Raw genomic sequence first — 26525 nt, 5'->3', positions numbered from 1 at the left:
TTAAGCAAAACAAAATTGTTTTCGGTTGGAGCAAAAAAAATGCTTCTGCTTTAAAAAAATGATTCTGCTGAAAGCAGTTTTGCTAGACACTTTCACACGAATAAATGTGGAAGATCTGCTATATCCAGTTACGCAAAAAATGTTGCAGTTGTTTAATGAAAATATATGGAAAAAGAACCAGAACCGAAGAACAGATAACATGAGAGAAGAACAAGAAAGACGACAATCTAGACTTGGAACTTTTTAATGTGGATAAATATTACACCTGCAGAGCGGTTAGTAGCATATAAGGCCGTCAGAGTAGACTTATGGCTGTGAGAGTTCAGGCGTAACCGCAAAGTGAAATAGATACCAATAGGTGCTGAATTACGCCAATCAATTTGGTTTGGAGTTTATTAGTGAGTTGGCGTGTTACCGGTACTCAATTCTATGTTATGTTATCATTGTGCGTTTGGTTTAGAATTTGTTAGTGAGCTGAAGTGTTACTCAGTTCTGTGATAAAATTGTTATTCCGAGACTGGTTGGAACCTCATAAGTGGCATTAATAAAGCATCATTCATGAGGCAACTAAGCCAGCAGATAATGGGGTAGGGTGACCAATTTCTTTCCCCCTCCATTACATACATTGCTCACTAGTAACATATTTCATTAATCTGACTTGAGATGTACGCAAAAGTAATTGTTCTTTCTCTGACACATATCATCTGATAATAGTCAGCCAGAACCTCAATCAGAGGCAAATCTAGAACAAAGGGTTTTTTTGTACGATAAGTTTGTAAAAACGATCTCGTGAAGATGTGTGGCAAAGGATTCGCAAGAAAATATTCTATTACATTGCGCACAATTATTATTAGAGGTGACATAACGTGATTTACGAGTATATATATTATAACACAAGCATGGATTAGAGTTTTTGACGACGCCAAACACTATTAACAGCTCTGTAGTAGAAGTAGGCCTACAACATTGTGTCTGCCAAGTCACGGAGGCTTTAAATGATTAGATAAATGTAACGAAACACGATAGATGTGTGATACTCCAGGCTTATTTTCTTTGTTTTACCTCACTTCACCAAGATCAACGCAGGAGTTCTACTGTAGATTGTCCGCAAACTTAACATTAACTTTCTGGTAAAATTACGTACGTGCGGTGTGATTTCTGTATTTCGAGAAAACAATGTGTATGAACACGCCAAGTAACACATTTCAAAATAATTAATATAATTTGTCACATAAACAAATTTCAACTAACGCATGCACTCTAATCCTCTCTGTAAAACCACAGCTCCCCAGTATTTCCTCAGTATTTTACTATTATGATAAATACCTAAACTAAAGTCTCATTTTGCCAGTTTTCTCCAAATACAAAATTAGGAAAGTTGTTTTGTATTGTATTGCATTGTATTTATTAACATTCCAGGTATTCGTACATTGCTTCACAGCTGGATTATGGAACAAGTCAAAAAACTTAATATATACCGGTACTACTATACATAAAGTCTTAATTTATAGTCAAAGTCTAATTGAAATATATACAGAAGAGGTCTACAATATAGTCTACTAGTACAACACAAAGTTTTAGTACTGGTATCAATTTCATGAAGCACTGTTGAATGTCATGAATTCACCTACAGAATAGAAGGCGTGAGAAATTAAGTACTTCTGTAATTTGGCCCTAAATAATCTTATATTTCAAGTTTCATTTTTTATATCCATAGGGAGGCTATTAAAAATTTTTATTGCCATATAACACATTCCTTTTTGATAGCACGATAGACTTGCCGATGGAGTATGAAAATAATTTTTTTGACGTATATTTATGCTATGAACTGTTGAATTAGTTACAAAATTTTCACGATTACATACGAGGAAGATTATTTGGAAAATATACTGACACGCCATGGGCATTATTTGTAGTTTTTTTTAAATAGTCCTACATGATTCCCTATATTTGGCACCTATTATTATTCTAATTACTCTTTTTTGTAGTAGGGATATACTGTTACTATCTGTGGAATTTCCCCACAATATTATTCCAAAACTCATTACCGAGTGGAAGTATGCAAAGTATATTGTTTTTACGGTATTGCTATTTACTATCTTTCGTATAGATCTAATAGCAAAACATGCTGAATTTAGTTTGGGGGTAATTTCTTTAATATGATTTTTCCAATATAACACATAATCGATTTTTAAGCCAAGAAATTTCGTTGTTGTTGTTTATATTAGGGACTTATTGTTAATTTTTCTTGGGGCCTATTTCGTAAAACTTGACAATTATTGTAAATATGTCATTCTGACAAATAACAAATGACGACTATGCAAATTTTCAAATTTCTGTTTCATAAAACATTCCGCCTGTTAGAAAAAATCGTGACAATTTGTCAGATTCCTGTTTCAAAAAATGTTACCATGACAGGCAAAATTTTACAATTTGTCAAGACTTTTCTGACATATTTCATTTTATGAAACAGGAAAGGTCAAAGCATATTTGTAGAATTATCGTCAAATTCTGACCTTCATATTTCGTATATGATAGGATGTTGAAAATTTATTGTTGCAATAGTTGGGCTATATTGTAATAATTGAGGCTAGCGCTACGCGCCAGCTTGTATACGTCCTTCGCACGCACGCAGCCCATTAATGCAATCAAATTTCCGCGTTTGTCAATGGACGCAGATGATTGTGGAAGTACCAACTATGCAAAATAACAGTTTTGACCAAAAATTCAGTTACATGGTATTGTTTCTTAAGCGACGATATATTAATTAATATTTAATATTAAATATCAATCTTGTATGAATTGCTTCAATGCGTAAAGTTGAGAGAAAAGTTGAACCGTGTGTAGATACACCATTGGGCCTATCGGGTAAGAACTGTGAGCATTAAAGTATTTTATGTTCGAAGGGTATAGAAGGATGATGTATAATTTCAAGATTTCAGGAATTGGCAGCACTGATGATGTCATTTGACCACCATTGTTTTTGTTTTTGTTGGATTCAAAGATTGTAAAACAAGGGACTTTTATTCCGAATTTGTGGGTAAGTGATTTTTTTTACTATAAGAATATACATTGTTTAATCATTCTCACAAATAATGGAATATTTAGAGATGCCTATATAGGCTACATCAGTGATAACCAACGAATAGTTTCACTTCCTGATGCGGTCATAACCACAAAACATATCTTAAAGAATAAACACAGATGCAAAGCTGTAGTTCGGGTTTCCCATGGTACTCTTCCGTTGATATGCCAACTCTTACTAACTGGGCCGTGGGCTCCCGGTAGAAACTTAGGCTACCCCACATGTAGGCTACAGTGAATCTCTTCGATGCACTTCTCCACTCTTTTACACTAGGCCTAAACCTAAAATTCGTTTTTGCAAGATATACTAAAACCTTAAACTAACCTAACCTTACCTTTTCCGGTAATTTGCTAGGAGACTTCGTTGCATATAGACCACTTTTACACTAAACGTAAAATTTGTTTTTGCAAGATAATACTAAAACCTAAACTAACCTAACCTAACCTTTTCCTTAATCTGTGACAGGTTACGTTTGGTTAGGTTAGGTTAGTGTTTTAGTATACGTTGTAGACACTAAGGTTAGGTTTAGTGTAAATGACGTCTCCTAGCAAATTACCATGGTTTTGTTTCGCTGCCTAAAACTGCTTAATGGCAATAATGTATCTTGTACGCCAGTCTACAATGCGTGCTCTTTCAATGAGGAACTTCCTCTTGCTCTGACACTTATTCAACCCAAACCCCATTGTTTTTAACAGATTATGGATTGAAGAATAACGCCATACAGTTTTCTGCTCCAAAGCCAGAATTATCTTCCTAACCGTTGATACCACTTTCTTAACCAAATAGGCCTATAGATAGAATTCTTCAGTAGTATTCCGAATGACACGTTGATCGAACTCGTCCACTTCAATTTTACCATGAGTTCTATTTCTAGAATGAAACGCTTTTTTTTTTTTCTTTGCAGAACTAGCCTATAACAAAATAATAACTTACAATAAACTCATTATGCCGCTCATGGTAGACCTACATATTATTACCTAATATAAACATTATAACTGTACTTTCTAAACTTTGCATAGGCTTACCCATTCCTTTCAGGAGTAGTGTGGGATTAATTTGGTTGTAATTGAACCTTCTTCTTAATTCTTTTCACTAGCTAATACTTTTGCAAGAATATTTAGCCGCTCATATATTATTAAACTAACCTTTGAAATGACCTTAAAATTCAAAATATAGCTAGGCCTATCAATAAAACTAAATTCATTATGTTTCATGAGTTAAACACGTCACAATAACATGGTTAAAATTAATTTACATATACCTGTTACTTACATAAAAATTTAAAACTAAGTTACATATTCCTTGAAATTCATGTAACACTGTTATTTGTACACTTACTCCACGCACAGAGGGTAGCTACTTTAGATGCATAATAAACAAGCATGCAGTGTGTACAGGGTTGTCTTTCAGTGGAGGTCACTTGCTGTTAATCTATCATTGAGAATTATGTACAATGGAGCGTCGTAATGAGTTCAGTTCCGATTTAAAGAAAGTTATTGTTTCCCGGGCTATTCGTATAGGAAAAGAGGTAAAGTATTGCATAAAACACATTCTACAGTACACCACATTGTAGAAAAATTTCGAAATAATGGAACTTGGAATAACTTGGTAAGAAAAACCAAGCAAAAATTGCTAAATGCACGTGACGAGAGATTCATAGTTAATCAAGTTGTCAAAAATCCAAGAATAAGTGTTCCACAAATCCGTGTCATGATTGAAGAGTCTTCAAACATGAAGATCAGTAATCAAACTATCCGGCGTGTGTTGTGGAAAAATTATTACCATGGTAGAAGACACGAAAGAGGCCGTACATTAGTGAGACAAATCAAGGTCAAAGATTAGACTTCGATAAAGAACATGTTAGTAAACATGAGGAATTTTGGAACAGAGTGATTTGGGTCGTGCTTCCTAACAGGGGCAGCGGCATTTCCCCTAAGGTTAGAGCCCAGTTTAGGTGTGTGTGTGTATTAATCGGAAAAAATGTCATTATAAACATGCGTCATATTCTCAATATTTTCTAGCCCCTAATTTTCGATTAATATACACACACCTAAACTGAGCTCTAACCTTAGAGGAAATGCCGCTGCCCCTGTTCGGAAGCGTGCCCGTGATTTGGTCAGATGAGACGGAGATAAATTTTTATGATTGCGATGGCATTCGTAGGATATGGAGAAAACCCAACACAGATAACGACAGAAACAACACATTACCTACAGTGAAACATGGGGATGAATGCATACTATTGCGGGCTGTATGTCTGCAAATAGTGTGGGGAATATTGAGAGTTCAGAAGAGATGGGATTATGGATAAGTATGTGTAAAATAACATTATAAGGTCAAATGTTAAGGAGAGTGCACAAAAAATGGGGATGTCACTTGTGTATATGTTCCAACAAAACAATGGCAATAGACGTACTGCTCAAATCAATAAGGATTGGCTCATGTGGAACATATCTCAAGAACTGCGAACACCTCCTCAATCAGACTTAAACCTCATCGAAAATTTGTTGGATATTTTGAAAAAAGAGTGTGAGAAAGCAGAATTGTACAACCATAGACGATTTCAAACGTGTAGTGAGAGAAAAATGGATTAAAATCACACCAGAATAGTGTAAAAACTTGGTAAAGTGAATGAGAAGGAGATGCCAAGCAGTAATAAAGTCGAAAGATTATGCTACAAGATATTAATTGTAAATAATCAAAGTGTACAAACAAGACTGTTACATAGAAATTGGACATGTTTTTGTTTATTTTGTTTTGTTTAATGTACCGTATTCATAAGTTTATATTTAATTTGTTGACTTTAATATATTTCAAAGTCCATGTGTAATAATTGTCTCATATGAAAAGAAATTAAATTATATATTTTCATAAGATAAATTACCATTTTATTTTGAAAATAGAACTATACAAACAACACTTCTAGTGCCGAGGTCATGGAAAGCATGGGGCTCTACTTCCATGCCCCCCAAGTGCCTTCATGGCATGTTACGGGGATACCTTTACCTTTTTTTTTTTTTCAAACAACACTGTTATATACTGTATGTTTTCCCAAGAAGTTCTAGGAAACATTTATTCAATTTTTCCTCCTCACAACACTTAATAATATTTGCAAAAATTTCCTTTTTTCCACTGTGAATAATGGTTATTTTTTTCTTGTGGCTATGCTGTGGTTGCTGCTCCATATTCAATGTTAATGCTATCAGTAGGCCTACACAATGAAGACAAAAGTTCCATGTTTCTTGACATGTTTGTTTCATGCTGAGGAGCATGCACATAGTACCCTACTCTTTTGGCTGCACCCCTGTTATTTGCTTCCATCCTTCTGTCCCTGCTCAGGAAGTTCAAGTAAACAACAGTAGAATTATTATGATGATGTCTACATTTTTTAATAAGCTATATTATGTTTATTACAGATTTTTCAGTGGGAAAGTTAGGCCTATACCAGTAAAAGAAAAATAGAAAGGAGATTACATTTCACAGAAGAGAATCATCACACATCAGCATCCTAAAAGACAAATATACTGAGGTTAGTTGGGTGCACTCGAGTTTTGCAGGAGCCGTTCCCTGCCAAGAGACGGCATGATCACCAGGAATAGTGTGTCTGCATTCTCAGCACGAGCAAGCAGCAAGCAATGAGTGACACTGCAGTTTCACTGTAGTTGTGGTGTGAGTTGGCGGTGAAAGTTGTATTCTTAAAAGTTTAAATTAAGTTTAAAGTGCTCTGTGTAGGCTACTATTGTAATGACTTATTCATTACGTGAACGTACTTATATATACAATATATACATACGGAAACGAAAATCTTGTGCGGCGACAAGACGCAAATTTCGGGAAAAGTTTCCAGAGAGACCTGTTCCAGCTGCTAGTACAATAAGAAGACTTTATAAAAAGATCATCCGGACAGGTTCGGTAAATGATGAAAAACCGAAAAGAAAACGCCGTGTTCTGTCAGAAGACAAATTAGACGAGATTGGTGAAAGATTGGAAAACACCCCTCAGAAATCCCTCAGAAGTTTAGCACAGGAAACTGGAATAAGTAAAAGTTCTGCTCGTATAGCGACAAAATTACTTAAATTAAGGCCCTACGGAATTCCTGTAGCCCAGTGACTGCAAATTTCATGAAAAATGTCAAATGTGTGTTGCAGTAAATGGACATTTTGAGCAACGAATGTGAGCTTGATAAGTACTGTAACTTTTAAGCATTGTAACAGTAGGATTGTAGGCCTAAAAGTGCTGGAGATGCCTGTGTGTTCCTCGTGGTAACCAATACATTGCTAGCCGGGCTGGCTCTGTATGAAAACCCGAGCGCCCCCAATTAACCTCACTGTAGAAGAGGGAAAAGGCAAAATAGAAGTTGATTGTTTGATAGGTGTCAAGGAATGCACTTTAAGAAAAAGACTAAAGACAGTAAGTATTAACATTTGCTCATTTATATAAACTGCTAAACCCACATTTCCATATTTTTCTATCAACATGATGAACATTATGATTTATGAAATTATATTAAAGAGCATGATTGTTTTCTTACGTCTGGCTACAATGCCAACATCATTTAATATATTTAAGCCCGTTTTTAATGCAGTGCACTAGTACTTTCAATTGCTTATTATTGTATATGAGAAGGTGAATTCCAAAAAGTATTAAATCCAGTTTCAATAAATTTTGAGAAAAATGAATACTAATTTACATACCTATTTCTCTCATAAATCCAGCTCCATTCTTATTTTATTATTAAAAATTGTTGTATTTTGTTTGTAAAGAAAGTAAAGGATTATTCAGATTGTGTAATTTAATGTGAACAATATAAAATTACGAGAATGTTGATGTAGTATTTGTTGGAATGAAATGAGGATTTAGGATTTTCTGGAAGGAAATTGTACAGCCATAGCTGGCGTGAGTAATAAGCTTCACCAATGGGTGCTTTGAGAGGGGTTGATTTTGCAGGAGATTAAAATTTATTGTAATTGATTTCCGTGGACGCTTTAACTCTTCATAAAACTTCTTACTTCTTTTTATATTCACCATATGCTGAACAACGAGGACCTTTTTCTCCTCTTAATTATTTTCTGTCTGTCTTAGATGTTTGAACCTCATGTGTTCGCTACAAACATCTGTTTTAGCAGAACCAAACCCTAAGTTAAATACTACAGAATGTATTGTAATAGATTTTGCAAGAAAATTAGGGTCATATTCTTTAAACATTGTCCACATCTTCCTTATATTCAAGTCATTGCTTAGATATGAGCTCCCAGGACTATTATACACCTGCAACAACTTCTACATAAGACAGACAGGCAGATCATTTCAAACACGTTACAAAGAACACATGACAGCCATAACAAAATCATAAAACACTTCCACATATGCAGAACACATCACAAATGCTAACCACACCTACAGCAACATAAATAAGACATGGAAATTCTACACATTCAACCAAAAAACCAGAAACAAAAAACACAATAAAACAATACGAAATATATAGACACACAAAAACACACCATCATGAATTCTCAACACACAACTCAATTTTAGAACACACACACTATTTGACTCCACATTACACTACACAAACACACCCCCACAGGAAGCATAATCAGAAGGCGTGAAAACCAGGAACACCCAGTTCTGAAGATAACCTACATACTTACTTACTTACAAATGGCTTTTAAGGAACCCGAAGGTTCATTGCCGCCCTCACATAAGCCCGCCATCGGTCCCTATCCTGTGCAAGATTAATCCAGTCTCTGTCATCATACCCCACCTCCCTCAAATCCATTTTAATATTTTCCTCCCATCTACGTCTCGGCCTCCCTAAAGGTCTTTTTCCCTCCGGTCTCCCAACTAACACTCTATATGCATTTCTGGATTCGCCCATACGTGCTACATGCCCTGCCCATCTCAAACATCTGGATTTTAAGTTCCTAATTATGTCAGGTGAAGAATACAATGCGTGCAGTTCTGTGTTGTGTAACTTTCTCCATTCTCCTGTAACTTCATCCCGCTTAGCCCCAAATATTTTCCTAAGCACCTTATTCTCAAACACCCTTAACCTATGTTCCTCTCTCGGAGTGAGAGTCCAAGTTTCACAACCAAATTGAAGAACCGGTAATATAACTGTTTTATAAATTCTAACTTTCAGATTTTTGGATGATAAGAGCTTCTCAACCGAATAATAACACGCATTTCCCATATTTATTCTGCGTTTAATTTCCTCCCAAGTGTCATTTATATTTGTTACTGTTGCTCCAAGATATTTGAATTTTTCCACCTCTTCGAAGGATAAATCTCCAATTTTTATATTTCCATTTCGTACAATATTCTGGTCACGAGACATAATCATATACTTTGTCTTTTCGGGATTTACTTCCAACCTACAACAGGTTGAAACTAGTTAACAACAAGGTACCTAATTTTAACACGTGAAAGAAATACAGTAGGCCTATATATTTCGAAAGAATGATTAAATGTGAAATGTAGCTAATAGTATGTAGCTGTTATTAAAAAATTGTATTCCAGTAAAAGTTCTTAAGTTCACAGAGTTTTTAAACAGAAATGAAAAATAATTTTTCCATGTCCAATGACCATGTCCCACATGTGAAAGTTGAATTCCCTTCAGTATTTCATGTACCCATTGACATTTTAAAAATTCATTCCTCCACATAAACAGAGTTGTTTTAATACTCTTCAGCTGCGCACTAGGTGGTTGTTACATTTTGTCTATTAAGGCAGGATGATAAAAAAAAGTATTAATAAAATGTCCCACACATGATATGCTCCTACAACACGTTAAGTAAATTGTTGCAAATGCATAAGCTTACTTTGTACACATAATTTTAAAGAGTGAACAAATTAGAAAAATTAATAATTTTTTACTGTCATGTGTGGGACATTGCATGAGGTCTCATTCCTTTCTTGGGTTACCAAAGAAAATAAATACATAATATCAACTCATATGTTAATATTATATAATTGCAACATTGCAAATGTCCACAATTGCTAACTAATTGTCAATAAATTTATACAGTCCTCTGATGTTGGCAGTCGCTGGGCCAGGAATTATCTTCACAATTTGACCACGGCTGTAAGGTATCTTGTCCTGTTCTTTTGGTCATCTGAAGAAACGAGAAACCTTTGACTCATGCATGACATTAACTTCTACACTGTCCTGGTAAATTTCACTTATTTCTCTTCTGTAGTATACACCCTGATAATTAACAGTCACCTGCTGGTTAACAGCTAGATCCAACAAATCTGCCATAGCTTCAGCTCCAAAAGTAGTATTATCTGAAGAGGGAGTATTCTTTTTGCACCGTGTAACCAGTCCTTCTGATTTCATTATGTGAAATGATGAAATTTCAGGGATTGATATAAGATCCATCCAAATATTTTCTCGTTCAATTTTTTTGTTGATGAAGTCTTAACCAACATAGAAGATCCTGGTAATAGTTACACTTTTTGCAAGATCAACAAAGTCTTTTGCACTCTTAACAACTGGGGCACTTTCTCCTTGACTCATCATCTTCTCATAAACAACCTGTTTGATGTTACCCCCTACTCCATCAATTCCCTCTCGATGGGATATTGCGAATTATTTCGAAGAAAAAATTCTGAGAGAGCAAGTTTAGAACTTTGGCCATGTATCTGTTTTTAAACTCAGAGGCAGGACCATCACTTCGGAAGGTTTTTCACTGTTTAAAAATATTATTATACAAAAAAATCAATGAAAGTAAATAGGCCTATTATGTTTTTGTGTACTTATTCTTTGTGTTGAAACAAATAAGAAATGTTTGACATTTTCCTTTAAAGAACAACACTGCTATGAATAACGGTACACTCGTAATTTCGTTTTGGTGTTCACATGAGAAAGACATAGCAAAATCAGTCTGCAGAATGTAGATACCACTGGTTTCTTGTTTGTCATTCTCGAATTCTGCAGACTGTATTCACATGGGCATTGAAGGTTGACAGGTCTTGTATTGTTGCTTCAAATAAATCTCCAACGTTGCCTTCTTTAGTATAAAGTTTTATTCCATGGTCCGAGTTTTCCCAGCATTTCCAAGTAACTTTTATCATCACTGTTCACTGGCACTAGGAAAAGTTTATCATCACAGCAGGCTCCATAGCCTACCTGTTTTGCCAACAGGCAGAATTGATTTCCACATCACACAGTATTTTCTCCCAGAAAGAATTTGAATAGCTGTATTTTAAAGGCTTTAAGTTTGAGAATGAAATTCTCATGCACTCTGCACTTGCATTGATCAGATGGTTCTATGGTCGCAAGCTACAACAAAAAAAAAAAAAAAAAAAAAAGCTAAATACAAGCTCTTCTTCGAAAATTATTTAAAAAACTTCTTTCAAGAACATTGTCAAGTAAGTAGTACTTCTGTAACTTTTGCTTGATTCCATTCTCCCAGACAGTGATACAGTCATTCATTCCTGGGCATGTATATACAACATCTGGGGCCTGAAGTAGAAATCTCTCACTTTCGAATAATCCATTTTGGAATTTGCATTGGAACAATGTAATACTTCCAGGGCTGATGGTGATAAACCAGCACATTTCGCTAAGCATGTCAAAACAGCCATTTTCTTCCTTGGTGATTTGGGCAATGCAGACTGCAGACGATGATATGGACTCACAGATCCTTGTGAGAAGGTAGAAGTTGATTGCAGTAGCTTGTCACCCCCTTTTGTTTGCCCTCTGGAGTCTTTTTCGATCCCTCTCATACTTTCTGAGTTTCTCCATCTCAGCTTCTTCTTTTTCTTCTTGAATTCTGATATCCACTTGTTTTCCTGTTTTTTAAAATTTGAGTTTTCACGTTTTAGTCATTCATACATCTTTTGCATCTTACTTGCACTTGTACTAGTAATGTTTGACATTGTGTAGCCCTAGTAAGAGAGAAAATATTGTAATCAACATGGTAGTTGTTCCAGATGCTACTAATTAAATTCCAGAATGCACGTGTGGGACACACTTTAATACTTAACACAACCTATAATAGAAATATGGCAATGGCAAAAATCATTAAAAATTATGAGAGGTTTAGAACATAAAATTAACTTATAAAATAAAGCAGCAGCAGCACACCCAGGTACTTGGATGAACTCCATTCTCCTTCTTGCTTCCCAATATAATTTTTATTTTGATGCTGAAGTCAATTCTAATACAGCTAATGCTAGACATGTGTGAAGATGATCTGCTGTTATTGTGTTTTCCTCATTCCATAGGACGCACTTTGGTGATATGGAAATCCTGTGTAGGTGAGCTGCCAAGCAGTCATGTCCTGTTATAATACGAAACATCACCACTGCTTCTTGTCTGGGTGAATTGAGTACTGAGTATTTGTTAGACTAGACATGCCAGAAATGAGACATTGAATATGCAATATAAGTGCGCAGGATCACTTTTCTGTGCAGATTACCTCATTCACATGTTGCTCTTACCAGTTCTTAGTTGGAGGAATGAACAAGAATCTATTCTGCGCTTCTAGTGTTGGATTAAATTGACATTTGGACATTATAAACTCACTTAGCAGAAGGAGAAAAACACAGTTATTGTCAGTGCTATATTTGACAATTGAAGCATCGGCTGGAACAACGTTATAAGTTACATTTGGTAAAATTTACAGGAGCTGCAAAAATGTGTACACGTACAACGTTGTTCTTATAGGGAGCAAACTTTTGAGTGGACAAATTTCACGTACTGCATTGATGGACAGTTGCAAGCCAAAGAGTATAACAAGGTAACATGACATACAACATTATTACATGGAAACACGCCGAATGAAAATTTTGTAACTTACAACGTTGTTCCAGCCGACACTTCAATTGTAACATAAGAAACATTAGGCTTACTCACAAAGGAGGCCTAGTGGTTTGTAAAGCATAATTTATTAACATGATTTTTATACAGTATTTGAAGAAAATATAAATATTGCAGTAATTTCCAAACAACAAAAACGAACACAGTATTTAATTTTACGTAGTAGGCACTAATTATTATTTTAAAGTAATACCATACACTTTTATTGTTCGTCAAGCATTATTGGGGCCATTGGTACACAAATGTTAAAGAAAATATTATACTCCCAATTACATACAGTAGAACATTGTAAGGTTTTTACATAGAAATCATTTCCTTGCTGTATGTCAATATAAATTAACAATATTAATTATAAATTAAGCTTAGAATTTAAATTTACATAGTTTATTTGGAAAATTTTGAGGGAAAGCATCAACAAGTTGGGAGTGTTACTAAAAGAAATTTTAAACGTACTTCATAAGCTGTGAAGCAGCGGCATTCTCTTTATGCAGGTTTAAAGATTAATTAATGTAACCATTTTAATATAATATAGTACGTGAGATGGACAATTTGCCATTATAGCCTAGAGCTGCTTATGATTAGGTTTTCTCCGGAGCGGTTGTTTGCGCGCTTTCAATTGGAGACCTGCGGTTACCTTCTATTGATGCCGCGCAGGTTGTATATGTGCTGTGGCGCAGACATACACTTTCCGCTGAGCATTCCTTTAATCGGATCAGGTAGTGATTCGAGTCCGCTGATGTCCGCGTATCTTTTAAAATAAGTTGTAATTTGTTGTTGTTTATTCTCTCCTTTATGCTAATCTCTCTCTCTTTCTTCGGCTCTTTTTTTTTTCTTGTGTTTCTTAAAGTGCTATATTAGCTAACAGATTTTTTTCTAGTTTTGAAATTCATAGTATATGTGGAAAGACGTATTAGTTTTATGTCATTGATCAAATTAATAACATTCAATCTAACTGCAAAACTAACGCAGAAGTAAAGATTTCAGTAGCTAATGTAAACATTTATACTTTAATTCTCCTAGAAACTCTCGTTTAATCGCAAACAGATTTTGTCAATTATTATTCTAATCGGTTTAGTTTAACGTAAAATATATTAAGGAAGCGTCAGAATGGAACAAAAGAAACGTGGGCTATCAATGGGATAAAGTTTACTGTCCAACATAATTTATTCAGATTCTTCACCAGATCGGATTGTGATTATTGTGTTAAAGGGTGTCAGCATTTGAACTGCCTCTTCTAAAACGCGTCACTCTTGCTCTGTAATAAAAATATAAGTGGATATCAACTTAAGGATAATTGTAATTATATTATTACCACATGTTTCTTTAGTTTCATTCAGAAATATTTTAATCCAAACAGTAAAATATAACTCAAGTTGTCTAAACAGCAAAATATAACTCAAGTCGTCTTGTAAATATTTCATATATTTCTTATTGTCTCGAAAGTTACGTTTTAGAGAAACTTCAAGACTTTTTCCTAGACTGTGAGCCTTTGGAAACAATAGCACTAAAACAATTTAAAAAGAAATCCTATCAAATGTTTTGCGTAATTCTTTTCATCAAGTTAGCGATTGTACGATCGCTTCAAATGGCCTAACAAATTCGAAGTTCCACCACCCTTAGAGTAAATTCGCCCACAAAGTTTACAGTGTGCGACTTTATTATTACCTTCAACAAAATTAAAGAATTTCCATGCGACGGATATCCGATTTGGTGCCATTTTATTCCACTCACAACTACCGTCAGTCCGTATATGCCAGTCGTCCTTGAGCTAACTGTCGCTTCGCTTCGAACCACCGCATCCCTCCGTATGTCCCCTGTTCCACCTATGGTAGTACCGGAGATCACCGGTGGAGAGCTTTATTCGTAATCTCCGATTCCTCCACGGTAGTAGTCACTCCGATGAGCAGCACTGTTATAGCCTATACTATAATTATATATGTATATACTATAATTGCACAGTAGACATAAGACAAATTGTATTGTATAATTATTAATTTCAATTAAGGAATCCGCCCCTGAGCACGAGTTCTACTCTTTCAGGGGCAAGCTAAAGTTTTTCTGTATATATTATATTTTATGTTACAATTATTAGCAAAATAATAAATAAATATATTTTTCTAAAAGATTTTTCTGTCTTGCAAATAGCTGTTTCTTTGGTCCCTTAAAAGCCTCAAGAGCCTCACATGTATTTCTCACTCAGTATTCTCATCATTTGTCAGCTTATCAAATGGAAGTCGTAAGTCGTCTAACCTTTGATGGCTGTGTTAGTACAGACTCCTAAACAATGCTATTGTCACATTTCTTTTGCCGTGAGAGACTGATTAAGAAATAAGCGGTGGCGAATATCATATTTTAAGAACTTGACTGGTCTGATCTAGACTGTCACAACACTATTAGCTTCACATGGACTGATGAAAGCCTTTCATTTTAAAATAATTATTGTTGGCTGAGGAAAACAATTAGGTTATATGATTCGTGATTTCTCTTCTTCGGTATATCTGTGGACTCCTCACTTTGTTGAGCTCTAGAATAAAGAAACTAGTATGTCACATTCAAAGAGAAGAGTTCATGTACTTTCTACAAATATATAGCTATACATAGGTATTTATTTAAAAAGAAAAAGGGTTACAGGTTGACCATTTCATAAAATTGCTCAACTATAATCCCATCTTACCCATCGGGAACAATGTTTGTGAAATAATTATTTTAAGAAATTCCCAATTTATAGGTTTTTAATAGTCCATTTATAATCTACTTTTCCCATTAGAGTTGCGTGAACTCGAAAAAATAAATATATGTGAGTGAATTGTTACGTTTTTACCAAGAAATCCTTCAATTATTGTGAATATTTTTTTTATTATCATTATTTTACTTATCGTCCTGCTTCATTTCCGCACACTTCTCCACTACAGTCCTATTGTTATAGTAGTGTCTCATTCATCCCATACTGCATATGTGTTATAATCAGCAGCAATTAAAGCATCACTATCCATTTCACTTTCTCCTGTGCGTTGACAGTATAGAAAACAGATGTGAACAACCAGTGAGCAGAAATTAATGATTCATTATGGTAAACTTGTAGGCACTTGTTGGAAGTGTTGACAAGTACAAACCTGTGTCCTTTCTGTTCGGACCTCATTAGTTAACATGCAAACTTCTTGGCATTCTTAAGTGCGTGTCACTGCCGGCTGCCTGAAAGCGGGAAACCTACTTTCTTTTACCTGAAAGTGGGAAACCTACTTTCTTTGCATGCTTACTCCTAATATATATAAACAGTTGTTCTTCCTCTGACACATATCATCAAATGAGACATACTGTCTGATAATAGATGTACTTATTAGCCAGAACCTCAAGCAGAGGTGACTAATGGTTTATGATCAGTAAAAATATAACCTACACATACTGTACATATACAAAAAACTCTGCCATTCATCTTAAGCATGAAACATGTAATTAGAAAGTTTTATTAAGGTATGGTACCTGAATACAAATATGCATTTTTGTGTTAAACACTCATTAATAAGAATGACATTTGATAAATGACAGAATATCCAAAATTAATCTTTATAATTGAAGAGTCCACTGCAAGAATGATGGATGTCATTTGGAATACATTTTGCAGGAGAAGCAATTGAAAGTTTGAAATGCTTAGCGCTCAAAGCTTAACTGTGATTTTTTTATCATTACTGCACAATGACTATCAGCAGGGAAAGGATTTATATGTAAATACATATTTACTTATAAAGCTAATATAATTTATATTTTGCATTATCTTTATGTTTCACAATGTGTAGGGTTGAAAAATCCTACTTTTATTTTCCATATTTTTCCATATTTTATAGTTTAGTACATATTTTCGTTAATTTCCATATATTTTCCATATTTCATATAAAACAGTCCATATTATATTAGGTTTAACAATAAAACAAAACAAAATTCCATTAACTTTTAAAAATACATTTCAACAATAGAGATTTAAACACATGTTCAGTAATCCCTTTAACATCAGAGTTATTTGAAAATTAGCAGTCCTATCAACAATGGGAAAGTAAGTTACAAAACTGTATTAATTTAATTTAAAATTTTTAACAGACTTCAGTTGTGCAGCTCAACAGTTAAATGCCAGTCAGAGTACACATAGGTTCAGTTTTGTAAATCATACTATAAAGACGGTAAATATGCCAAAAGTACGTCATTCAGTCAATTTAAAATCAAAACTAACAAGTTACATTTCAGAATTTAAAGAAGATGGTTTATCAACTGACAATAAAATATTATTTTGTAATTTGTGTCAGTGTGCAGTATCATCTACACAAAAGTTCCTGGTGCAACAACACATTACAACTAGTAAACATCAGGCCAACAAACAACTAAATTCCAAGCAGAGACAATTGTTTTTAACACAACCAACAACATCGAATGTAAGATCTGAGTTTAACATCGACCTGTGCCGTTCTCTCATCTCTGCTGATATTCCTCTCTACAAACTAAAGAATAAGGTCTTCAGGGAATTCCTTGAAAAATATACTCAACATACAATCCCGGATGAGTCAACACTTAGGAAGACGTATGCTCCATCCATCTACGATGAGACAATACAGAAGATAAGAGATGAAATTAAAGATAGTTCAATTTGGGTTTCCATTGATGAGACTCCCGACAAAGAAGGTAGACTTGTTGGTAATGTAGTTATCGGTTTGTTAAGTGAACAATATTCTGAACGAATTCTTTTACATTGTGATGTTCTAGAAAAGTGCAATAACAAAACTATAGTTAAACTGTTCAACGAAGCTATGGGTATCCTGTGGCCAAAGGGTATTATGTACGATAATGTGTTATTCTTTATTAGCGATGCTGCCCCTTATATGGTCAAAGCTGGACAAGCATTATCTGTTGTATATCCTAAATTGACTCATTTTACTTGTGTGGCGCATGCATTTCATCGTGTGGCAGAAGTGGTCAGAGACAATTTCCCTAAAGTAGATTTGTTGATTTCATCAGTGAAAAAAGCATTTCTCAAAGCTCCCAGTAGAGTTAACGTGTTGAAAGAAATGTACCCTGAAATTCCATTGCCACCAAAGCCAATTTTAACTAGATGGGGTACATGGCTAGAAGCAGTTGAATATTATGCCGAACATATAGACTCTATTAACAATGTTCTCCTTGCATTGGACTCTGAAGATGCAGTCTCAATTGATACTGCGAAAACAGTTACCTGTGACATAAGTGTGAAGAATGACTTAGCTCACATTCAGCATACATTTTCATGCATCATAAAAACGCTCAAAAGTCTCCAAAATAGGCACCTTTCACTATCTGAAAGTTTTGAAATTATAAATAGTACTGTGGAACAACTGAATCGTGGTAGAGGTAAAGTTGCAGATGCAGTAAGAGCTAAGGTGGACACTGTACTTTCAAAAAACCCTGGATATGAAGAACTACAAAAGGTTGTTGCTGTGATGAGTGGTGAATCAACAGTGAAGATTAACTTGGACTTATCCCCAGCAGACATTGTGAAATTGAATTATGTACCAGTTACTTCTTGTGACGTCGAACGCTCTTTTAGTCAGTATAAATCTATCCTCAGAGACAATAGAAGAAGATTCACTTTTCAGCACTTGAAAGAAATGTTTGTAACCTATTGTTATGGTAACAGACAATAAAAATTGTGTTTTGTTGAAACTACATTGGAAGATAAGGTACGTCCATTATATTTTTTGTTTAGTTTGATTAAAATGTACCAATATTTAACGTACATAGTCATTTTTTTATAATTTTAAGTCCATATTTAATTCCATATTTTGGTAAAAATCCATATTTAATTCCATATTTTGGTAAAAATAACTACATATATATTTACATATTTCATATATTTTTAGTCCATATAAATCCGTTCCCTGACTATCAGTGTTAATGCCATATAACTCTCTATGTACATTCTATATGTCTTAAGCTATGCATTGACAGTCTTGGTTCATTTTCGGCAAGAAAGTAACATCCATCATTCTTGCAGTGGACTCTGTAATTGCAGTTGTCCAAAGATAGTGTTGACATTGCAAAGTAAAATTATTGAAAAAATTTATTGAAGTGCAAGAAATCGATTAAAATATAAGAATTCACTATAATAATGAAATAAAAAAATTCTTAGTAATGAATATCCAATTGTGCTTTTATCAATATTTCCCATGTAAGCTGATTAGAAGATAGTTTCAAATTAGTGATGTGTTGTATGATCTGTTTTATTGCAAGTAAAAGGAGTAATATGCTATATGCTGAAAGACTGCAGCTATTTTTACTTGTATGTACCATTATCTTTAATGGGCTGGGTGTCAGTTATGCATATAAACATATCTGGGGTTTGCAGGTTTGGACCTTGGCAAGACGACGGGTTTTGAAAGACATTAAATATCTGCATTGGAAAGGAAAGTAAATCTGAGATGCCCATGTCATAAATTATGGCATGTGAGAAGACTCCAGGTAAAATTTACCAGTAATTTCTCACCGCTATAAACATTCAACTCTTCTAGTTGTCATTCTATTGCCAGAAGTAATTAATTTCGCCTTACAGGTGCCCCCATCTCAGAAATGAAAACAATGCCAAACTAAGCAGAGTCCAGGAGGGTCTTCATATCTGGGTTAGCAACCAATCAACTACTCAACTCACTGCTTTGAATTACGGTGCTATGTGATACAGAAATGTTTTATTGTTTACATTTAATGTAACAAGAGGCTTTGGACCAGGAGAAGTTCCTAGAAATGTGCTTTCAGGACAGGAAAGAAACAGTTGCATTGAACATTGCTGTGAAAGCGTGTAGCTTAAATGTCACTATATCACTGTATTAACACAGAAAAGTGTAATAATTGAATCATTACAGTCTCTATTGCATAAAATACAGTTGACTCCTGATAATAAGTAACGTTGTAATTTCTGTTTTTACTCGATTTACGCTCTCTTCTCCTCTCCCCCATCACTCCAACATCTTTGGACCATGCTGCTTGTGTCTGGGCCAGTACCAGCTGAGAAGCATGACAATCAAGTCTGTGCCTATGCTGTGCATCTTATCCCGCTGCAGTATACTGTATAATATTATAATGTTTCAAAATGTTTTGCACTGTTTCACATTTGTTACTTTATTTGTTTGTTTACGTGATTATTTAATGATGCTTTAGCAACTATTGGGTTACTTAGCATCAATGGTATTTGGCGAAATGAGCTCAAGGATTCGTCATAGATTACCTGACTTTCATCAGATGATTAAGGAAAACCTCAGAAAAAATGCAAGCGGGATTCGAACCCATACCCGAGCACAACTCTGGATCAGCAGACAAACACACTAGTATTTTAGTAATTAAACCTGTCAGAGTCATTTTCACTGGACTACTTTAAGGGTCATTCCACAGTAAGAGTTTCGTTAGTCACAGGACATTCAGAATGTTATATATCTAAAACTAATAAATGTATTCATGTCCTGGTTTTTTAGCTTTATACAGCTCAAAATCTGCTACTAATTTCATATTAGTTCAATGCAGTAGTATTATTATTTACTGAGTAAACAATAATAAAATATAGTGTTAGTCATAGGACCAAGAAATGTTGACATAATATGAATCATTTTCAATCCTCTTATTCATAGCAGTCATAAGGAGGAGAGGATTGCAATCTTAATGTGCAAGAATACTGTCATCGCAAAACAAAATGAGACAGCATTCATTAATTTATTACTCTTTGTTAAAATACTAGGGGAGGAAATGTGGAATGAAGTCATGTTAGTTACAGGACATGGGCCATGTTAGTTATAGGACATATTCGTCCACCAATGTAAATGAAGCCACCAAATGATCTGTATACGTTTATTTACCGAATGAATATGACAACCTAGGGCTAATTATTTAATTTGTAACATCCAATTAAAAATTCAGATTTATAGTGACCACAGTTATCTCGGATGGAGATAGATATAGATCTCGTATTTTATCTCTGCCTCTGTGCACATCACATTTGCAGTGGGAACATGAGGCAATGGGACAAAAGATATAATGCTTTTCAATACGCTGACACCCACGTTGTAAGATAAGCCATTTGAAATTTAATGGCCACTGACTGGCAGAAATATAATCCGAGATCTGTACTTTCTTAATAACTGTGTCTATATCAACCACAATTCTGTCTTCGTACTCTGGAAGACAGAATATTTGTTTTTTTGCTCAGTCTGTCATTCAAGTTTTCCACCCTTGTGTCACATTTTTATGATTCGGCCAAGGTACAATTTCATGCCCCATGGTACTGAAACAAAACTCCCTATTGTGTAAGTTCCTCCACATTCGGATTCATTTCTTCTGCTTCCAAGTTACCTATCATTAACCACACTTTCCTGAAATGAAAATCAAAACTACAAATAATTAGTCAATTGCACTTACTAGGCCTGCTACTAGACTACCCGACTAGTTAAGAACTGAGCTGCAAGTTATGTTGGTTTCATTTCAAACTTACCTGATATCCTCAATTTTTTTTTACCTTGAAGTTCATATTGTGTCTTTTCAATGAATACTGAATTGTATGCAAATTCAAGAATAACAGGAGACTGCCCATGTCTGATGTAGCCTAATGGAGTGTCCGTGTACCTCGAACCATTCTTATTTCCATACTTTCCCATTGCCTTTCAAATACTTCCTTTTCCTTTTATGTGGTTTCTCCAGATACATTGATTCATTCATAGTTTTCTGCCCAAGGGCAGCTCTTTCATTGCAAACCCAGCATTCCTCAATCTTTCCTATTTTCTGCCTTCCTCTTAGTCTCTGCACATGATTCATATACAGTATCTTAATGTATCCAGATACAGATATACTCCAGAATATGACGGCCTCTCTTCCTGGAATTGGTAAACTATTATAAACCCCATCCTCTCCTCAATCCTTAGGCATGTGGCAGAAATACAATATGACAACGATCTCAACAACTGGCATCTCAGCTAACTGTGTTTATCATTTGCACGTTCCTACAGTTAAGTGGTGAAGGATGTGACCGTGTGAGGGAAGGCCATCATGTTTTGGAGCAAAATATAGTACTACAATTTTGGATTCCAAGTCTCCACCAGCCACTACAGCAAATTCTTTTGCAATATTTACTACAGCTTGCCCTCTCAAAACTTACAGCCACATCATCCTTTTCACTTTGCATCAACTCCATCTACTACGCCCTTGTCATGGGCAATCTCAAAGTAGCTCGAATCTGCTAGGAAGCCATAATGACCCACATGATGTAGTACATCATTGGCTTACTTAGGGTCACAATGAAACCTAACCAAAAATATGATACATATAAATTCAATTCTTTTAAATATTTCTCCCTGACATTTTATTTAAGGTATCTTTCCTGTGACTAACAACCTAGTGGATGAATTTTCAAAATAATTTTATATTTATAATTTTAAACTTATCTGAATACTAATTCAGCACCAAACAGCCATGTTGAAAGCCTATCATTGAATGCAGTATTGTCACCATAGGCAACTCCAAGGTTGCCAGATGCAAAGTTAAAATTTAAAAATGTTAGTTACAGGACACCATGGCTATTGGCAAACATAAAAGATAATTTATGATAGTGTGTGCAGATTTGAATACATTTTATATTATTCTATACCCTACAGCCATTATGCCAAATTATATTACTTGTGACTTTGAAAAACAGTAAAGACCTGAAAAAATATAAAGTATGTCCTGTGACTAACGTGAAATTGGTGACTGCCGTAAGTATAATCATGAAAAAAGTTGTGAACCGAAAGGAAACAGCTGTTATGATTCACATATCTTCAAACTACATGAAGTAAACTTTCAAGTGACATATAACAAGAAACTATAACGTTATTTTTTTTTTCACTGCAAAGTGATCACTTACTGTGGAATGACAAATAATAATAATAATAATAATAATAATAATAATAATAATAATAATAATAATAATATATAAGTAATTCGAAAATTAGTAGCAACAGTGGCAACACTGCTAGTATTCAGCTCTTCTAGCAGTGACTAATGTAAGCCGATAATATTAGGTGGTGTTGTTTCTGATATGTTATCTGTAAGTTATAAGGTAATATTCTCATTTATACTCTATATTAGTGATTATAATAATAAGACTGTTATCTGCAATGTCCTAAGGCCAGACAAACGTAAACAAGAACAGAACCTATTCAAAGTTATATTTATTGTTGTTGTTTATTATTATGAAGATATATAAATCACTCATTGTATTCCAATTAGAATATGCATGGATGCGGAATATTACAGTCACTTTTTGGAACACCATTTATGAATAGTAGTGCATCATAAATTCCGAAATCTCTTGAATACCCATCTCACTATGATTTACGATGCTACTCATTCTCATGTGGATCCTCAGGTTAGTTAATTTACTTAACAGGTGGAACTGGGAAATTCTAGAGCATCCTCATTTTCTGGATATGAGTCTCAGCGACTACAGCCTTTTCCCTAAGATGAAAGAACCACAGAGAGGGGTACACTTTAGAAATAGACAGATCATTGTAACAGCTGTAGAGTAATCAATTAGAAGCCTAGACCAAAGTGACACTGTGAATGGTATCTGTCACCTTCCAGAGGTGTGACGATGGATGCGTTATACTAGAGAAGATTACTTTTAAGAACTGTAACTATGCCAATTGTGAATAAATAAATTTTTGTTCTTAATTAAAGTGTTGCCACTAATTTTCGAATGACCCATGTAATAATGAGAATAAGAAATGTTGCAGATAATTGGCGATTTTCGATATTTCGCGGAAGCCCATGCATTAATTACCGCGAATTGTCGAGAATCGACTGTATAGTGAAACTGATATAGCACTGTTAAATAACAGATACAGTATATATGTTCAGAAGTTTGTGCTACTTTTCATTTATTAATAGGTCACTGTTTGTAAACAGGAATTTTTTTGTTTATATGCAGTGCGAATGTGCCACTTGTTTCCCTATCATTCCAACTACGGACTTGTCCTTTGTTTATGCCTGGTAGAATTCTAGTAACAAGCATAGTGTAAAGTACCTTACGTATTTTTTATGATTTATTTCTGTTTATGAATTTATCTCTTTATCTATTTATCCTTATCTGTTTATATCTTGATCTATTATCTATCTATTTATCTTTCTATATATTTATATAATTATCAATTATCTGTTTATTTCTGTTTATCTGTTTATTTCTTTACCTATTTATCTATTTATATATCTATTTATTTATTTATTTATTTATTACACAACATGTTTCATTACAAATGTAGGCCTAATACTACATGTTCTGGTTTTCATTTAACTATATACAATGTGTACGGTTTATCGTTACACAGGCTCACTATGCATGTAGATGACGGTCAGTGATGTGTTGACTACCCATGATATAAGTAGGTGGGGCATGCTGATATCAGTACTCAAAGGCCACATCACTTGTGCTGGTGAGTAATAGACATAGTCTTTCAAGTCATTGTGTATGTCATGAAGTACAGTGTGGAACACTGTGTTTCCATATATGAAACTTTCATAAAGTGTGAATCATGAAGGAGAGTGCATAGAAATTTCATCGAAAATATTCAGAATCTCCAATTCCATGTAGTAGTACAGTAATTGGTATCAAAATAATTCAGAAACACAAGTTCAGTTTTGGATAAGAAGAGGGAAAGAAAATGACATGTTAACTGAAGAAACATTAGACAACATAGGGAATAGGCTGGAAAATAGTCCAGTAAAATGTATATGTCGTTTAGCCCAACAAGTAGGGATATCACCAACATGTGTCACTCTAAATTTTTAAAACTAAATTCCTATAAAATAAGTGCAGTACACTGACTTCAAAAACCAGATAGCCAGGCAAGACTCAGTTATTGTACGTGTTTTCAACTATTGGTACATGATGATTAGCAGTGAACATGCGGGGATGCTGCAGTTAAAAGGGCAGGTATCTGAGCCCAATCATTCTCCTTGTGTAGTTAAAGTGTGTTTTGGAAGGTCAAAATTACCATTTTTTTTTAATTTGTTGGCCTCTATCGTCCATATGCCTGGGAGCATAGGGTTGCCCTTTACACTACAGGTAGACTTCGAGGTGCTCTATTCAACGGTACTATCGGCTTTCTTCTCCCTGTGCATACGGCGGACTTGTATGGACGTAAAATAAATTAAAACAGAAGGAAAGAAAATAATTTAAAAAATTCACATAAAATAAATTGAAATAAATAAAAATCAAATCAATTGAATTAAATTAAACTAAATTAATAAAGGACATAAAATAAAGTAGAATAAATGAAATGAAGTAAATTGAGTTAAATTGACATAAATTAAATTAAAATAAATTAAATTAAAATACGTTAAATTAAAGTCAATTAAATTAAATAAATTAAAATAATAGGAAATAATTAAAAATAAATTGAGTTAAAAACAGGTATCCTCAACTGACCGTAGCGATAGTTACGTACAGCGCCTTGCCTGCTGTGTAGCGATGTCTGTGCAGGTGCACGGACATAGTTCTTTCTCTGTAGTAGGCCTACACAGTGGCAGACCAGAAATGTCAGAAGAAGGGATGTCCGATAGGCCATTTACGCCATTGAATTTGTTATTATGGGAAGAGTCATTTCTATTTGCTGAAAAGTCGGGAGTGCCCACGTTTGGTTTGTGGTAAAGTTCTGAATAATAGAAGGAATTTCAACCTACAACAACATTATTCGTCCTGTCACTCAAATGATTATGAAAAATATAAGGGAGAAGAACGAACCACTCTCATCCAAAAATTACTAATAACTAATGTGTATTGTAATAATAATAATAATAATAAAGTAAACATTACACAGTAATTTTTGCAAGTTGTTATCTTAAAGTAAGTTTAATAAGCTCATTTGGCATTTACTATGTTTCTAAAAAGGAAAAATGTTTGTTAGATATACTGTATAGGAAAACAATTCTCTTATATAGGCTGTAGTTTGATGGAGAATAAGTATTGAATATAGTTTATTAATTTTTATTAGTTGTAGGCCTATGTATTTGTGGCCTTTATTTTCATGTAATAATTTAGTTCATGGTTGTTGAAGGAAGGAATAATTTATGTTAAACATAAAATTGAAGAAACTGTTTCTAGCTTTAGGAACAAAATGAGTCGTTAAACTCAGTATATTATTTGACAGATTTCAGCATATTTAATATGCTCAGTTTGTTAACTAATTTGCCAGAAGAAATTAATGATTGCATATTTCAAATTCTTTAAGTTATAGGATAAGTTTTATTACGTATATTTCAAATAGAAACACATGGAATGGTACATAACCAATAGGCTATAAGAGTACAAGGGATACTGACAACTAGGGAGCGGATTTTTATGTGCTAAAAATTTTAAATATATTTATTTTTTATGTGCTAAAAAGTACGAAAATATTTGCTAAAAACAAAAAAATATTTGTTTTAAATATGACAAAAATACCTTACTTAGCTTGGAAAAAAAAATGTTACTAGGTACTCACCAACCACACTTGAGTGCTAGTAGTTGGCCGAGAATTGCAGTGAACAACAAAGGTCATCTCCAAATTCTCCATCACAAATGCATGCCGATTATCTCTGAAC

General features: G+C 34.2%; 1 long non-coding RNA gene across 5 annotated transcripts; it reads left to right on the top strand.

The window, feature by feature from the left end:
* The first annotated feature begins 2720 nt into the window (after positions 1-2720).
* LOC138706048 (uncharacterized) lies at positions 2721-19827 on the top strand. 5 transcript variants are annotated; one of them, XR_011333885.1, is made up of 5 exons: positions 2887-3040; positions 6502-7495; positions 12320-12352; positions 19279-19391; positions 19483-19827. It is a non-coding gene; the product is annotated as an uncharacterized lncRNA (long non-coding RNA). The 5 variants fall into 5 exon arrangements; XR_011333884.1 differs by having other exon boundaries at positions 12320-12414; XR_011333883.1 differs by having other exon boundaries at positions 12320-12423.
* Positions 19828-26525: the final 6698 nt, after the last annotated feature.

Source organism: Periplaneta americana, chromosome 9, assembly GCF_040183065.1.
Source record: "Periplaneta americana isolate PAMFEO1 chromosome 9, P.americana_PAMFEO1_priV1, whole genome shotgun sequence".
In the NCBI taxonomy this organism is placed as follows: Eukaryota; Metazoa; Arthropoda; class Insecta; order Blattodea; family Blattidae; genus Periplaneta; species Periplaneta americana.
The sequence above is the reverse complement of the archived record's forward strand: the minus strand, read 5'-3'. Positions and strand labels throughout refer to the sequence as shown.